We start from the raw sequence: 12,354 nt of genomic DNA on the forward strand, positions 1-12,354 counted from the left end.
CTCTTCCCCGGACCCTGCGCGTGGCCGAGCGCCTTGGGGACCCAAGCCTGGGGAAGCGGCAGGGGCACAGAGGGAAAGAAGTCAGAGACCCTGGACGAAGGGTGAAGCGCCAGGGACCAAGGCGAGGAGACAAGGCTTTCTTGTGGCTCCAAGTAGTGGCCCGAGCTGCTTTGAATAAATCAGGTGGCTGTTTGAGCCTCAGTGTCCCTGAAATGGGCCTTGAGGACGGGAATGATGGCCATGGGGTAAGATCGCCAGGGGTGACAGGTGCTGGGAGCCAGGGACAGGCTTCTCTTTCCTGAGAAAGCCACCCTTTGCACCCACCATTCCCTCCCCTCTCCTTCCTCTGCAGCCCTGATGCGGGGGTGCCACTCTGAGGAGCCTTTGAGCCTTGGGCATCCTCAAGTTGGTGACGGGGGAAAAGGGGACACCTTTTAGTGTCGCCCTGCGGTGGGAGCTGGGGAGGTGAGGGTCCCAGGTCTCAGAAAGTGGGAGCAGTGGGTTTGGGCCTCTGGGGCCACTTGAGCAGGGGACCCTGGAGGCTAGGTGAGTGCGCCTGGCCTCTGAGAAACTCTGAGACTCTGGAGGCTAGGGGGTGGGTTGTGGGCGGGGCAGCAGGCTTAGGCCCTGTGTCCTGTACTCTTGCCCCTCTGTGCTGTGCCTGGGCGTCTGGGTGAGAGGTAGCTCCTAGAGCCAGGGGCCTGTATGTAGCTGGTGCAGACCTGTCATCCTCACTGCCAAGGGCTAAGAGCCTGCCTTTGATTTACAGGTCCCTTTTAGAAGCAAAGGAGAAACAAACAGATGCCCTCTGACATCGCTGGAGCTCTGCAGGCCCTCCGAGGGGACCATGGGAGCAGGAGATGTTTTCTTGGAAAGCCACCTAGAATAAATGTTACCCTGTCACAGTCTCTTAGCAGAAGAGTGGCCTTGTTTTATTAATGTTAGCTTGTCAGCAGGAGGCCACTGAGAACAGCAGTGTGGTGTGTGGCTGTCCCCGCTCTCTCCACCTCCCTACTCCCTTGCAGAGACCCCCTGTGCTTCCCATTGCTACCCCATGAGTGAGAAGAGATGGTTGAATAGGTAAGTAGGTCAGGAACATGGGTCTCCAGGATGTCGCAGGATGTGCGCAACTTAAATATTAAACAGGGAGGACAGAAGGAAAACCACTTAGAAGGCAGAAGCAGATGGCAGAGAGCCGTTTAAGATGGCAGGAGGGTATCACTCACGGAGTGCCCCAGAGTGCTTGCTCTGGAGTTTCAGAACCCAAGATGCAGACTCTACCCCAGGGACCATGGGGACAGAGAAGCATCATGGTAAAGGGTGCCTACCAGCATGCCCAGGTCCCAGTCTGCTACTTCCTTGACTGGTGGCCTTGAGCTGGTTATGTATCCTCTTCGTGGCTTAGTTTCACCATCTCTGGAATGGGGATACTCACTAGACCTACTGCAGCGTGGTTGTGAGAATTCCACGGGAATGCATAGGCAGCTCTTAGCACAGTGCCTGGCACAAAGTGAGAGCTCTGTAAGTGCCCGCCCTTCATTCATGTGGTGAATATGTGTTGAGTTCTTACTATGTGCCAGGCACTGTGGTTAATGCTGGGGAGACAGTAAAAGTCCAGACAAATCCTGCTGACATTCTGACCTGATAGCAGCATCAGAGCAGTGAACACTGGAAGCCACACCCAACTCCAGCCCAGACAGCTGGATGTAGATGGCTCCAACGACAATGCCAGCCCAGCATTCCCGCCTCCCGATCACTGCCACCACCCCTAGAATAGTATGGCCTATAACAGGGTCTTCAGACTTTTTGTTGAAACCCTCTAAAAAATGTTTAACAATATGTTTGCCTTATACATTTTCAAGTTGGCATCTAAAATGAGTTTTTTAATCATATATTTAAATAGGGCATATTGTATTTATTGACCTTTATATATAAAACTATTATCTCTCGCTTTTAAATATACCCAAGGGAATTTATATATTATAAGAACACAAAACCGCCATGTTATACTTAAAAATATAAACAAGTATCCCTTTAATAGTCAAAATATTTACATTGTGTCCTTTACCCCTTTAAAGTATGTTTCCATTCTGTTTCCAACATAATTTTATCCTACTGTAATGCTTTTATCATTTAAATTCTGTATTCATCACATTATCTATTATGTGAACTATGACAAATACGTGAATATGCATTAGCTTTTCAAAATTTTCTACATATGGACATAAATATGGCAACAATAGACACTGGAGACTACTAAAGGGGAGGGAGAAGGAGGGGAGAAAAGGTTGAAAAACTAACTTGGGTACTATGCTCACTACCAGGGGGACAGGATCGATGATACCCCAAACCTCAGCATCACTCAATACATCCATGTAACAACCCTGCAGATGTACCCGCTGAATCCCCAAACAAAAGCTGAAACTATTAAAAAAAAAAAAAGTTTAGGCACAGTAACTCATGCCTGTAATCCCAGCATTTGGGGAGGCTGAGGTGGGAGGATCTCTTGAGACCAGGAGTTCAAGACCAGCCTGGGCAAGATAGTGAGACCCTCTACAAAAGAAATTTAAGAAATAGTCGAGCGTGGGTACACACCTGTGGTCCCAGATACTTGGAAGGCTGGGGTGGGAGGACCACGTGAGCCCAGGAAGTCAAGGCTGCAGTGAGCCATGATCACACCACTGCACTCTAGCCTGGGCAACAGAGCAAGACCCTGCCTCAAAAATAAATAAATAAATATTTTATTATGGCCATAAGGCTCTAAAATTATCTTTAGGATTATGTGATTATACCAATGATTAATGGTATTTAAATGATCAAGACATCATACACAAATATGCATTTTGATAAATAATTATTAAACATAAAAAGGAAAATTGTATTAAAAGTGCATTACTTAAGAGATGCATAGGGAGGGGATTTTTGGAACCTTGATGAAAAAGACACCAAAAGTCTCTGTTTGGTGCTGAGGATGTTTTTGTGCCTCAGGACACTGTATATAGGAAGGGGGTCAGACTCAGGTTAGATAGGAAGGGAGCCTTTCTTTGCCCAGGGGAAGATGGGAGACTGTGGAGAGGGGAGGCCATGCAGGAGCATGTGCATGTCCCCACCCAGGTCCATCTCAGCCAGATGAGCTTTAGAATGGAAGACATGAAAACTGAGGGTCTCAAAAGCTTGGGACATCGTCATATACACTCAGTGTCCTGCTATTCCAGGCTGAAGAGCCTCCACAGCCACTTCTGATACCTCTCAGCCCTTGCCTTCCCCCTCTGGCCACAGTGATTCCTCTCAGCATTTCTCTGCCGCAGGGCCTTTGCACATTTTCCTTCCTCTTCCTCTTCTTTTCTAGTTATTTCCTCATCCACTATCAGTCCCAGCATCGCTTCCTGGAGGAAAGCATGCAGTCCAGCATCAGACAGGCCCCTCCGTTACAAACCCTCATGAAGGTGCTACTTCTTTTTACTTCACTTCCTCCTTTGAGTAACCCTCAAAGAAGTGTTACTTCCTCTAGAGTTACTTCCTCTCTAGAGGGAAGTAACTCTCCCTCCTCTCCCTCCACTCACTTGCACCTTTTTTAGACACTGGGGACTGAGGAGGTACAAAGGTGGTACCAGGATTGACTTTTTCATTACATTTCAATATTTGGGAATGATAATTTCTAAATTCTATTTAGGAAGTAGCCACCTGGGACATAGCAGTTATTTGAAATAGACATTACTGGAGATACACTAACAGGAGTTTAAGCTGTAGACAGCATCCTAGTGGGGGTCACTTACAAGTTACATGACCTTGGTCATGCTGCTTGACCTTTACATACCTCAGTTTCTTATCTGTCTCTTCAGCAGGTTAACAGTTCCTCCCTCCCAGCATGGTTATAGAGAGAAAGTGGGATGGGCCTTGCCTAGTGCCTGACATCCATTAGGTGTTCTCTGTTACTGGAAAATGGGAAGTGCTGGATACAGGGAAGGTGTAGGTGTTTCCTGGGGGAAAAATCCTCAGATGCTCCCCCACCAGAGAACTTGGAAACAAGGACAATACCCTCAACCCCTGGGCATTAAGCTGTGACATGCAAGTAATGGGTCAGAGCAGAAATGAACAAGACCATCCCAAGAGACTCAATGGTTCCTAGGCTAGCCCAACCTGGCGTACTAGTTAACACACTGACAGGGAAGGAAGGGAGAGTAGAGTAGCCAGGCAGGAGCCAGCGAGCTGGCACAGGATTGGAACAGATAGGTCACAGAAGGGGGAGCCCACATAGCTACCAAGCTCATGAAGAGACACTCACACACTAGTAATCAGAGAAATGCCTATTAAAATGAGGTCGAGACGCAGCCCTACACCCGGAGCACTGGCAACAATAGGAAGTTGGGTGAGGCCATTTGTTGGTGAAAATATAGGGAAACGAGGGTACTTTCCTTGGGGTGCCTGGGGACTGGTGCAGCCTTTCTGGAGAGCAATCAGGAACTTTTTCGTGGAATTAAGTAAGTACCCACCCTCTGATCCAGAGTCCTCTCTCTGCCATCTTCTGTTCAAACCAAGAAGCCAGATTTAAAAGTCCCCCAGAGGCTACCCACAGAAGAGCCCCTGCACAAAGAGCTGCTCCCAGGAAGAGCCTGGGTAAATGTAGGATACATTGTAGGTTTCAGGGCACACCAGGGAAGTCGCTGAGACAGTTACCACTGCGCTTTCTGGGAAATTCCATCCCATTTGTACATAGCCCCAGGTGGCTCCCATGGCCTGTATCTCAGTCCCCTGAATCTCCAGGGCTGGCAGCTTCAACTGAACTTTCCTAGGAGGGCTCTATCTAGACATGATTTGTTTGCATCATCTTCAGACTGGGTAGAGCTAGTGCCTTTTGGGCAAGACCCTCAAGAGCTCCTTGCCAATCTCCTCCTAGGAGAGCAAAGACAAGGTGCTAGTGGGAGGATTACTATGTGGCTTAAGGGAGGGTCTGCCTGCTCCCCACGCTGTGGCTGGAGAGTAGGAAGTGAGAGGGCTCAGAACAGGGACCTGAAGGTAGTCTGCAGTCTCTCTCTCTCTCTCTCTCTCTCTGTCCTGGTCGTCTCCGAGAAATCCCTACTCAGAACCTAAGGGGCATGGACAAGGATGGTCATTGCCATGTCGTGTGCAGTTGGTCATTGCCATGTTGTGTGCAGCAGTGGGGAATTGAGGCAACCTGGGTTTCCCTCACTAGGGAAGATGTAGGTGAAATGTGGAGGACGCGACTGTAGAGTACCATGGAGCCATGGAAGCTGTGCACTGCATTGCACACATCTCCACAGGCAGATTTTAGGAGGCCTTGCGTCTTGGGAGGAGAAGGAGAGTAAGTTCTGTAGCATAATTCCAAGCGGGTACATGACAAGCACATGGGCACCATTACATTTTTGGAGGCTTCGTTCCCATCTAAGGGTATGAATCAAGTACATTGGAAGTGGATCCCCTTCTCTGGGAGGGGGCCAGGAGTGGGGATCTAGGATGAAGTGGAAATAAGTGAAAAGAAACCAAGAAACGGGCACCACTGTCTGCTCAGAACAGGGCAGAGAATCAACTCACCTCTCTGTACATAAGGTACCCCACCACTGCCACCCCTGCCAAAAGGATACGTTGGTGATAAAGAGGCTGTCACCATAGACACTTAGAAAAGGCAAACACTTTCAGTGTAGCGTTGGCTGCACTGAACACACAGGCCATGCAGGGAGATGCCTCCTGGGGAGCAGACAGGGCCATGTGCTGTCTCAAGCCAGACTGAAGGGCAGTGATAGCAGATGGAAACCTCCTTCCCCAGAAAACAATGGCAAAACATTGGAAAAGGGCTATGTCTGGCTCAAGGCAAAAGACTCTTGGATGGATTCTTTTTGTTTTGTGGTTTTGTTTTTTGCCTTTTCCCTCTAACTTCCTGTATAAACCTTTAACTGTTTAAAATTAAAATTATAACATCATCTTGAGGGACTCATGACCTAAGCAGATGTATTACTTACAACAACTGTTATTAAGGGATGGGGGTGGTTCTGGGGCTAGAATGAGACCATATTTCCATACTTTATGTGAAGGGCCTGTGATTAACTGTAAATGGACTCTGAAAAGTTAAGGATGTATGATGGAATCCTAGGACAACCACTGTCAAAAATAACGCAAAGAATCGCTAAACAGCTAACAGGAAAATTAAAACTAAATGCATTCTAAGAAAAAGTATTCAAGTCATTTTAAAAGAAGGGAAAGGAGGAACAGATGAACAAAAACCAGAGGAGTCAGGCAGAAAACAAAAATAAAATGATATAGGAAACCCAGCTAAATCAGAAATTACATTAAACATTAATGAACACTACAAATAAAAGAAAGTCGTTGTCAGAAATGATTTTAAAAAGAGTCTCAACTCTATGTTGTCTATAAGAGACACTCCTTAAATATAAAGACACAGATCAGTTGAAAGTAAATGGATGAAAAAAATACAACGCATGTAAACTGTAAACCTAAGAAGGCTGAAGTGAGTGTATTAATTTCAGATAAAATAGATTTCTAAAACAAAACTTGACACAGAGATCTAAAAAGGAGCTTTCATTATGAGAAAAGGAGTCAATCAACAGGAAGATATAAAAGTCGTAATGCATATGCATCCAATAATAAGGCCCCAAATTTATGAAACAAAAATGAACCGAATGAAAGGGAGAAATAGACATTTCCATAATCAAAGTGGGGAAATTGAACACCCTTTCTCAACAATTGATAGAAAGCTGAACAAAAAAATCACCAGACATAGAAGATCAAAACAATAGCAGCGGCCACCTTGGCTTAATTGGCATTTATTTACACCAAACAGCAGCAGACTTCACATTCTTTTCAAGAATACATGGAAAGTCTCCTCCAAGATCTGTCTCACTCAGGTGGAGGGTTGTTTTTCACTTGATGCCAACGCAATCAGTTGTTTAGCATACAGGTAAATAATGAGACGATAATTAGAAATAGAATGTATTTCATTCTCACGCATTTCTGAGGTTTTCTGCGTAGGCAGCTGCAAAAGAACATTTTCTGTATAAAATTTAACCAGATCGACTCTTCTGATTTTAAGAGGGAATGGGAAGGCAAATGTCAATTTACTTGAAGGATGCCTCCCTGACTACCAATGACATTAGGTCATAGATGCTCTAACTTAATAATTCAATCACTGAATTAACTGGCTTCATGTGGCATTATCTGTAAATGAGGGTCTCCAGGTTTGGCTACTTTAATAGAATCACTAACCTGTCTGAGGACATTTGCTGTCATTGAAGGCTGCAGAGGAGCCAGCTGGCTGTGAAGAGCAGGTTTTCATTCGCTTCATGCCTTGATCCTCCACTCTCATTTGGACTATTGCAATCCCCCCTCCCACTCCTACCCCCATGTCTGCTCCCAGCATCCCTAGGTCTCATACAGTCTACCTTCCCCCCCAGCCAGAGACAGCTGCAAAAAACCAACAAGGTCACACCACTTCCTTGTCTAAAACTCTTCAATGGCCTCTCACTTGGGATAATGTCCAAAGTGTTCCATGTGGCCCAATGGGACACGCCTGGTCCAGCCCTGCCCACTCTTTCCATCTTAATTTGCCACATTTGTCCTTGCTGTCTATCTCAGATCAGATTCCCTTATGATTCTCTGGGCTTTTGCATAGCTTCAGATGTCTTTGTGTATCTCCAGGGCCCCAGAATTCCAGCCTGAGAAGCACTGGCCTGGGAGCTCCTCTCCTCCTCTTATACCACTTGCCCATGGCCTTCCCTCTTGCCCTCCCTTTCCCCACCCAGCTACACTGGGCTCTTTTCAGTAAGTGCACTCTGCCTCAGGGCCTTTCTGCTCTCTGTTCCTTCTGCCTGGGGAACTCTTCTCTCTTTTCATCTGATTATCTCGTTTGCATTCCTAGCCTCTCATCTGCTCATATACCCAATGTTCCCTCCTACCCCAGGGCCTTTGCTCAGGCCATTCCTACTGCCCAAAATGTCCTTTCCTCTTCTACCTTCATCTCATTAATTCTCCCTTGGCCTTTACATCCTAGGTCAAAACACAGGTAGGTTGAAAGTCAATGAATGGGAAGGTATTTCTTCCCAGGGAAGCCTTCCCTGACACCAGAGCATATGTCCTCTGTGCCATATTGATAGATCCCAAAACCTTCCAGTCCTGGTATTTCTCATCATAATCACAAAGTTACTAATATGACTGTCATTAATGTTGGGCTTCTGGGTCCCTCCCCCTGGGAGCTCAGTGAGGTCAGGGGCTGCAGTGTCTTATTCACCCCTGCGTCCCCAGAGCCTGGCACAGAGTAAGAGTTCAGTAAATGCTGTGGCTGATCCGAGTTCCCTGATCACTTATGAAGTGAGTTTACCATCCCAGGCAATTCACCAATGCCATCAGGCACCCACTACGCAGGAGGCTCGGCCCTCACTGGCTGTCTCCTTGTGGGTCCAGTGATCTGCTGTTGCTCAGGCCAGCTTCCATGCCTTTGCCTAAGTGACTTCCTCCACCTGGAACATCCACTCCCTTTCTTCTACCTATCCAAGCCCTCACCTCTTCCTACCTGGTCTGGCCTGGAAAACCTTTTCCCCACCATCAATTACTGAGTGACCATGAAACCCAGGCAATTTATGATACAACAAGGGAATGCTGTCTCTGCTCATTAACGTCAATAGAATCATTTATGTCCCCTCATTCCCCAGCATTCCCGGTGGCCACCCCCCCGTGCCTCAACCTCTGCTCATCCCTGATGCTGAGCCTTTGCTTAGGCAGATCGTTTTCCTAGGATGTCGTTCCTGCCCCAGCCTGGGGAGCCCAGTCAGAAGCAAAATGCCCAGATGTCATCCCATGATCCCAGCTGTGCCATCAAAGCTGAAGGCCCACAGCATGGCACAGGCACCCTCCAACTCTCTATTGAATGGTTCCTGTTCCCTCTTCATCCCCACTCCTGTCTCTGCCACCAACTCCTACCCCAGAAGCCTCCTCTCTGCCCCACCCGGCAGCATGTGCTGCCTCCAGTCTATCTGTGACTCTGTAGATCTCCATGAACCACCACTTTCTTCCAACAAACCCCTCCCCTGTTCAGGTGCCTAAGGTAGCTCCCTGATACCTCACATCTACACTCTCCTGCCTGGCTCCCAAGATCATCCACAACCCACCCCACCCCACCCCTCCTACCTCTGCTTGAATCACACTGGCCCTCCATTCCCCAGAAACAGTTATCAGTCATGCTATTTGCCTCATCCCTCTACCGTTCCCAATCCTATTCCTAGCCCAGAGCCCAACTCAAGTCCTCTCTCTGCTGCAAATGTTGAGCTTTACATGGTCATCAAAGCCTTCCTGGGCTTCGACCTGTAAGAACACATAAAGCCCTGAGAAAGCATTTGCAGGCCTCTGCTGTGTCCATGTTCCAGTAGGTTCATCTGGGCTCATTCTTCTTTTTTTTTTTTTTTAAGAGAAAGGGAATAGCTCTATTGCCCAAAGTGGAGTGCAGTGGCATGATCACAACTCACTGCAGCCTTGACCTCCTGGGCTCAACTAAACTAATTTCATCTGGGTTTTGTGTCTGTTTGTTTGTTTGTGCTTTTTAAAATGGGGCTGAGAGAAAGTTGTAAATTAACTATTTGTGTGAGATGGCACCAGGTAGCAACTATATGCTGCAAGGGGTCTTTGAGGCTACTAAGTCTAGTGGCTGCCTTTGACACACAGAAAAGCAGACCCAGAGAGGGACAGCACCTTGCCCAAGGTCATACACGTGTAAGGGCAGGGTGGTGAGAACTGGAACTCTGCCTCTTGGACCTTGGTGGTTTGGGGGCAGATGATGTCTGACACTGTGAGGGCCGATAGGTGGGCACCCACATGTGGTCCTTCACAGCAGAGGACATTGGAAGGGACCACAGACTCGGGACACAGCCCTGTGGAGGCTCCTACACCCCCCTGCTCAAAGCTGTCCTTGCCCACTTGCCATGCCGACTGCACATCCAGACATCCGCAGGGCAGGAGATTTTAGTGGATAATCAATAGTCCGATAGGGCAGGCTGCAAAGACCCAAACCTAATTATGTTGTTCAGAAACTTGTCTGTAACTAAAAGGCGTCTGAGAAATCACTGTCACCATTGCTGAGAGGGGAGAGAAATCCAGTCATTAGGTCCAATTAGATTTATATTGACTGTTGGCTTGATGTAGAAGATGTTGAATCCCTGCAAAATGTTGTTTGAATACCACAGGGAAACACACACAGAGAGACACACAGGTTTTTTTCTTTCCTAGGAGACTTTTGGGAAGGTTCTGGTTTACACTTTTCTCACAGGTGGCCTGAGATGTGATTGACAGGGTGATTTCCTGGGTCTCACTTTTGAAGTTCTAGATGGGCAGAGCAGAGCATGAATCTCTTTCAAAAGCAGCATGGAGGGACTGAATGCCTCCTCCAACTTCAGGCATTTGACAATCCCCACCCTGAATGGGAGAAAATACTTCAGGGTGAGAAACCTTTCAACAACTACTTAAGATATTTGAATGTTGTATTAGTCCGTTTTCATGCTGCTGATAAAGACATACCCAAGGCTGGGCAATTTACAAAAGAAAGAGGTTTAATTGGACTCACAGTCCGACATAGCTGGAGAAGCCTCACAATAATGGTGGAAGGCAAGGAGGAGCAAGTCACAGCTTACATGGATGGTGGCAGGCAAAGAGCTTGTGAAGGGAAACTCCCATTTTTAAAACCATCAGATCTCGTGAGACTTATTCACTATCACAAGAACACCATGGGAAAGACCTGCACCCATGATCCAATTATCTCCCAGCAGGACTGTGCCACAACACATGGGAATTGTGGGACCTACAAGATGAGATTTGGATGGGGACACAGAGTCAATCCACATCAAGTATCAAGTGTCTTTTTTTTTTTTTTTTTTGAAATGGAGTCTCACTCTGTTGCCCAGGCTGGAGTGTGATGGTGCAGTCTCAACTCACTACAACTTCTGAATCCCAGGTTCAAGTGATTCTCCTGCCTCAGCCTCCTGAGTAGCCTTCAGAATTGCAATGGGAAAAGCCTGGTAAACCTCCAGAATCCTGCCCGTAGGGACCTGCAAAGCTAAGCGATGTCCACCTGAACAGTGGAACACCACGTGACCACTGGAGAACATTAACTCAGTGTTTACCATGGGAAAATATGGAAGACATATTATTCTTCAGTGAAACCAAAGCTCACAGAACAGCATGTCTGGGATAATCCAATTTAGGTAAACAAATAAATTTCTTTAAAAGACTGTAATACATGTGTCCGGGCCAAATGCTGATGGACCAGTTCTGAATGGAAGTTGTTCAACCCACCATGGTGTTGACAAGAATTAGTTCCAGGGAATAAAAATCATGGGGAGGGGGGAGTTTACTAGGGTGAAGATTTTTCACTTCCCAGTTGTAAACGTACGCCCATCCAGATTTTTTTTGAAGTTTTATTCGCCATCACAAGTTCTGTGATGGTTAATTTTACATGTCGACTTGACTGGATGGCTGGAGGCCTGGATGGCTGATGGAGCACTGGGTGTCTGTGAGGTGTTTCCAAGGGAGATTAGCATGTGAGTCAGTGGACTGAGGGAGGAAGACCTGTCTTCAATGTGGGTGCCACCATCCAATCAGCTGGGGCCCAGCTGGCACAAAGACCTCCACCTAGAGGGGCTGGGCTTGGAAAACATTTTCCCCACCATCTATTACTGAGTGACCATGAAACCCAGGCAATTTATGATGCAACAAGGGAATGCTGTCTCTGCTCATTAAAGCTACAATAATAGAATCATTTATGTCCCCTCCTCCCCCAGCATTCCCTGTGGCCATCCCCCCATGCCCCAACCTCTGCTCATTCCTGATGCCAAGTGTTTGCTTAGACAGATTGTCTTCCTAGGATGTCGTTCCTGCCCCTGGCTGGGGGAGCCCAGTCAGAAGCAAAATAATCCCAGCACTTTGGGAAGCTGAGGGGAGAAGGTTGTGAGATCAGGAGTTCAAGACCAGCCTGGGCAATATAGTGAGCCCTTGTCTCTATAAAAAATAATAATAATAATAAATTAGCCTGGCATGGTGGTGCACGCCTGTAGCCCTAGCTACTCAGGAAGCTGAGGTGGGAGGATGGCCTGAGTCTGGGAGGTTGAGGCTGCAGGGAGCTCTGATCATGCCACTGCACTCCAGCCTGGGGAACAGAGTGAGACTCCGTCTCAAAAAAAGCAGGTGGAGGTGGGAGGTTCACTCTCTCTGCTTCCTCTCTCCCTTTTGGAGCAGGCTTCTTTTCTCCTCCTGCCTTTAGACATCAGACTCCAGGTTCTTTGGCTTCCTGAGTGAGGAATGGAAGGACAGAGGGAGGAAGGAAGGGAGTGAAGGATGGAG

The sequence above is a fragment of the Colobus angolensis genome, unplaced genomic scaffold (assembly GCF_000951035.1).
Source record: "Colobus angolensis palliatus isolate OR3802 unplaced genomic scaffold, Cang.pa_1.0 Scaffold75, whole genome shotgun sequence".
Lineage (NCBI taxonomy): Eukaryota > Metazoa > Chordata > Mammalia > Primates > Cercopithecidae > Colobus > Colobus angolensis.